Genomic DNA, 6,000 nt, shown 5'->3' on the forward strand with positions numbered 1-6,000 from the left:
CCTACACAAACATTATACAAACTTTGTTGTGAGCAGCCATTCCTAAACGGGAGATGTTTTTCTCTTTTCGATGGCTCCATTTTAAGTAATGTTAAATCTTATTCACTATTCACTATTCACTATTAAGATTAAGATTAAGAAACCTTTATTAGTCCCACAATGGGGAAACGGCATACAGACAGCAAGGGATAAGATAGGAAAAAGATATATACATTATAAAATAGACTACCAATAAAAAGATATATACATTATAAACAGTTTACATATTAACAGTTGTTCACAGGTGAGTGGAGGTAGAAATGGTTTATAAACTGTACATAGTGCATCAGAAACTAAATAAATAGTTTATTGCACACTGTGGTGTGTGAGTACTGCTCCTATCAGAAGTGTTTATTCTACAGTCTGACAGCAGCAGGAAGGAAAGACCTTCTGTACCTCTCCTCCACACACCGAGGGTGGAGCAGTCTGCCACTGAAGCTGCTCTGCAGGGCTGACAGGGTGTCCTGCAGGGGGTGGGACTCATTGTCCAGCATGGATGTTAGTTTTGCCAGGACCCTCCTGTCCCCCACCTCCTGCACTGAGTCCAGAGAGCAGCCCAGGACAGAGCTGGACTTCCTGATGACTCTGTCCAGCTTCTTCCTCTCCCTCTCAGTGATGCTGCTGTTCCAGCAGACCACACCATACATGATGACTGATGCCACCACAGAGTCATAGAAGGTCTTCAGGAGTGCCCCTTTCACTCCAAAGGACCGCCGTCTCCTCAGCAGGTAGAGCCTGCTCTGGCCCTTCCTGTACAGTGCGTCTGTGTTGTGAGTCCAGTCCAGTTTGTTGTTGAGGTGAACACCCAGGTATTTGTAAGAGTCCACCTGCTCAATGTCCATTCCCTGGATGTTCACCGGTGAGGGGGGTCCACCACCATCTCCTTGGTTTTCCCTGCATTGATCAGGAGGTGGTTTCGCTGACACCAGTCCACAAAGTTCTGCGTCAGTCCTCTGTACTCCGCGTCATCGTCATCTCTGATGAGACCAACAATCGCAGTGTCATCAGAGAACTTCTGCAGCACGCGGCCGTCAGTGTTGTGTCCGACGTGTAGAGGGTGAAGAGGAAGGGGGCCAGGACGGTCCCCTGAGGGGCACCCGTGTTACAGGTGAGCAGGTCAGACACACAGTTCTGGGCTCTCACAAACTGTGGTCGGTTTGTGAGGTAGTCCCTGATCCACTCTGACAGCAGGTGGTCCACCCCTGTCTGCTCCAGTTTGTCCTTCAGGATCGCCGGCTGGATGGTGTTGAAAGCACTGGAAAAATCAAAGAAGGTGATTCTCACAGTGCTGCCGGGCTTCTCCAGGTGAGAAAGAGCTCGGTGTAGCAGGAAGGTGACAGCATCCTCCACTCCAACATTAGGCCTGTAGGCGAACTGCAGTGGATCCATGGAGGAGCCCACTGTGGAGCGGAGGTGTCTCAGGACCAGTCTCTCCAGTGTCTTCATGAGGTGGGATGTCAGAGCCACTGGTCTGTAGCTGCTGAGGTCTTTGGGGTGCGGTGTTTTAGGCACTGGTACCACACAGGAGGTCTTCCAGAGCTGTGGTACCACCCCCAGCTTGAGGCTCAGATTGAAGACGTGCTCCATAACTCCACACAGCTGGTCTGCGCAGGACTTAAGGAGCCTGGAGCTAATGGCATCTGGTCCAGCTGCCTTCCTTGTCTTGGTTTTCCTGAGTTCTGTTCTCACCTGGGCTGCTGTGAAGGACAGGGGTGGGGGTGGGGGATGAGTGTCTCTGTGTGGGTGTGAAGTGGTTTGATGTTGTGATAAGCTAAGAGTGTGGGGGGCTGTGGGAGAGGAACAAAGGCCGGGAGTCAGAGAGTGGAGGTGCGACTGCAAGGGGGGAGGAGTGGGTGCTACATCAAACCTATTGAAGTGTAGGTTTAGGTCATTGACCCACTTCTGATCCCCCTCAGCCTGTGAGTGGGGTGTGTTGTAGCCAGAGATGGTTTTCAGGCTTCTCCACACCCCGCTGATGTTCTGCTGCTGCAGCTGCTCCTCCATCTTCTTCCTGTAGCTGGCTTTTCCCTCTCTGATCTTCCTCCTCAGCTCCCTCTGTGCAGCCCTCAGCTCATCCATGCTCCCTGACCTGAAAGCTCTCTTCTTCTCCTTCAGGAGAGCTTTAATGTCAGGGTTAATCCACGGCTTGTTGTTGGAGAAACACCGTACCTTCTTGGAAGGAACAGTGTTCTCAACACAGAAGTTAATATAGTCCGTTATGCAGTCCGTTATTGTGTTATTGTGTTGTATTCTATTCTTCACTACCACGACAACTCACTACTACAGTCCCTACTGCTGACACTGCGCTATCCACCTACCACAACCAAGCGGCAGCCTTCGGGGCTCAAAGTGGAAGCCCATGCGGAAGTGTCAAAACTTGTAATTCACGCCGCAACCACTGGGGGCTGGCTCCAAAAGCGAGTAATTTCCCATAGACTCCCATGTTAAAATGGCCGACTTCACAGCAGAAATGAACATGTTTACAGCCTGGTACAAAAAACCACTGTGGTCTCAGATGATAGGTTCTCTTCTAGTGTCAATTGTAGGGAGGGTGAATTTTTTTACAACTCACTAGTTTCAATTGTATTCGGACTTAAAATTACGCCTAATTATGGGCGTTGCCGCTTGAGTGACAGACAGTTGACGTATCACAGTGTGAGTTTCCTGCTTCCACGATCGCCCGCCCCCCTAAACCCCGCTCGTGCTCCCCCTCTTTGTCCATATTTGGAGTTTTGGCGGACGTGACGCTGCCAACATGGCGGCGGTCATCACGTCCCGGAACCTCCCACTGAGCCTCAAAACCGCTCTTCAGAAACAAACGGGTGACGTCACGGAAGCTCTGTCCATAGTTTTTACTGTCAATGACCACAACCCACGAAGCGCCCGCGGTTCTCGGTTTTGAAAACTGACACGAAAAAAACGAACCAATCACGTGACCACGTCGTCACGTGGTTTTCAGCAAAATGACTCACGCTTCGAAGCGAGGCTTCATCTGACACGCCCCCTTCTACTCGGCGCAAGCCTCGAAGCCTCGGCTTCATTTGTCCCATCACTAGTTAACATCTCTCACAAAGAGCGAGTGTGTGTTTCGTGAGGCGTCTGTAATGTGCTTTACAGAGACGTGGCTGCACGCAAACATACCGGACTCTACCGTGAGTTTAGCCGGCTTTCAGTTGGTACGGGCGGACAGGAACTGCACCGAGAGCGGCAGGAAGAAAGGAGGGGGACTGGCGCTCTACGTGAACAACCGGTGGTGCAGCCCGGGACACGTTACGGTAAAGGAGCGTGTGTGCAGCCCGGACATTGAACTGCTAGCGGTGAGTCTACGTCCGTATTATTTGCCCAGAGAGTTCTCTCACGCCATTGTACTCGTTGTTTACATTGCTCCCTCGGCTGAGGCGTCGCGGGCTACTGACGTCATCAGCTCTGTGACCGCGAGGCTTCAGACCCAGCACCCTAATGCCTTCATAGCGATTTCTGGCGATTTTAACCATGTTAATCTGAAATCAACTCTGCCCACTTTCAAGCAGTTTGTGGACTGTAAAACAAGAGAAAATAAAACTCTAGATTTACTGTATGCTAATGTTAAAGAGGCATACAGCTCCATAGCTCTCCCTCCCTTGGGCAGATCAGACCATAGCCTAGTCCACCTCAAACCCCAGTATATACCAGCAGTACAGCGGCAGCCGGTGACCACCAAAACTGTACGGAGGTGGACACCGGAAGCCCTGGAGACCCTGCAGGGATGTTTTGAGGTGACTGACTGGGATGTGTTCTGTGACACCCACGGTGAGGATGTAGACACACTCACAGACTGTATCACAGAATATGTTCTCTAATCCCCACCAGGTCAATACGCTGCTTTCCAAACAATAAACCATGGGTGACAAAGGACATCAAGGCATCACTCAACAGAAAGAAGACAGCCTTCTTGAGTGGAGACAGAGAGGAGATGAGGAGGGCCCAGGCAGAGGTGAAGGAGAAGATTGGAGAGGGCAAGGAGAGCTACAGGAGGAAGCTGGAGAGCCAACTTGCCCGGAACAACTTGAGGGAGGTATGGAGTGGCATGCGAACCATCACCGGCCACAATAGGATCTCCGACCAGCTGATGGATGGAGATCTGCAGGAGGCCAACCAGCTGAACCTGTTTTTCAACAGGTTTGATAGTCCACTCCCTGACCACCCTCCCCCTCCCTGTGATGCACCATTAACACCTGTCGATAACAACAATGTACCTCCCCCTCCTCCCCCTCCCCCTAACCACACTAACCAGTCTCACCTTCCCATCAATAACATCACCCTGCCCCCCTTACCCCACCTTCCATTAACAACCCCCCACCCTCCCCCATCAGATCTCTCTCTCTGCTCTTCTGTGTCCACAGTTACCATCACCACAGAAGATGTGAGGAGGGAGTTCAGTCGCCTACGACCGGGAAAAGCTGCAGGACCAGATGGACTCAGCCCCAAGCTGTGTCCCAATTCAGGGTCTGCATCCTTCGGAGGACGCAGCCTACGCGGTCTCAGGAGGCCGCGTCCTCCTGAGGATCCTCCGGAGGATCCTCCACCGTTGGTAAATGGGACGGTCTGGCCTTCAAAGCACTTCCTGATTGTGGCGCGACGTCATACATTTTGCCCCGGGAAAAACAAAAGCAGCGACAGCGACACAACACGGACACACAACAAGCGGGACAACAGTGTGGATTTAGAAATTTGGAATATTTTAATATATTTATTTGTTGTTGGAGGAAGAGGAGAGGCGGCTCCAGCGGCAGCAAAACCTGTGACGGCTCATTTTCTTCAGGCTGGGAGAGTGCAGTGGGGAGGTGACGGTAAGCTGCTGTTTAACCATTATTGATCATAATTAATATACCAGTTACTGAGCAAACGCTAGATATATAACCAGTAGATAGACAAATATGATTAAATGTAATTTATATTTGATTCAGTTGTAAGACTTGATACAGGGTCTGTTTGTAATTTGAATACTTTAAATAAATAGCTAAATGTGTAAGAACCCTGCAAATAACCCTGAAACCACTGCTTTAATGTGTCATTAAGCATCAGGTCTGTCACTGCACCAGAGAATTACTGCTGGGTGGAGGAGAGTGGGGCTCCCTGCAGGACCAGCTGTCTGTCCTGGAGGAGGTGTACTGACCATCATCACCTTTGGAGGGTGAGGATACATATTTTATAGCTTTTCATATTTTAAGCTGCGTTGGAAGCCGCTCTGTGGAAGTTATTATTTTTATTTTTGCCCTTTTTAAAAACATCTTTAGTAACATGGCAGCCGCCGATCGTCAGCTCTGCAAACCCTGATGGACGATGTGGTGGACAGAGGAGACAGACACCCCCCTCCCCCAGATGATGTCCCACTCACAGCCAGAGGACTCCAAGGTCTTCACCGTGGCATCATCCAGTCCAGCAGCACCAAGGACTCCTGCTCAGCCAAACATTTATATATATGTTCTTTGTGAATAGTATTTTCTGCTGATCTTTATAAATAATAAACTGTACATTTTCATAATGCCCACTGGTAAATAGTTAGAAATGTTCTGTGTCTTTGTAAATATTGTACATAACAGAACAATAAATGATTTACTGTGTCACTGAGAAGTTGTTCAAAAGTTTACTTCAATTATAAATAGGTGAAAACACATAATGTAACAAGGTTAGAAGAGTTTAAGAACACAGAGACAAGAACGATTTAATACACAATTTAATAAGTAACATTTAAATAACACAGAACATAAAATCACTGCTGTCCACCATCCTCTCAATGAGCTGAGGTCTGTCCGTTCTCCTCTCTCTCCCTCTCCTCTCTCTCTCCCCTCTCTCTCTCTCTCTCCCTCTCTCCCCCTCCAACCCCCTCTTCCCTCTCCATCTCATCCCACTCATCCTCTCTCTCCCTCTCTCTCTCTTCTCTCGCTCTCTCTCTCTCCCCCTCTCCTCTCTCATCCTCCT

At 49.6% G+C, this 6,000-nt stretch overlaps 1 protein-coding gene across 1 annotated transcript in view; it reads right to left on the minus strand.

Moving 5' to 3' along the window:
* The window catches only part of LOC114431351 (HLA class II histocompatibility antigen, DP alpha 1 chain-like), a 45,473-nt gene that overhangs the window by 37,095 nt on the left and 2,378 nt on the right, over positions 1 to 6,000 (minus strand). The window lies entirely within an intron of this gene.

This window comes from Parambassis ranga, unplaced genomic scaffold (genome assembly GCF_900634625.1).
Source record: "Parambassis ranga unplaced genomic scaffold, fParRan2.1 scaffold_70_arrow_ctg1, whole genome shotgun sequence".
NCBI classification, from domain to species: Eukaryota; Metazoa; Chordata; class Actinopteri; family Ambassidae; genus Parambassis; species Parambassis ranga.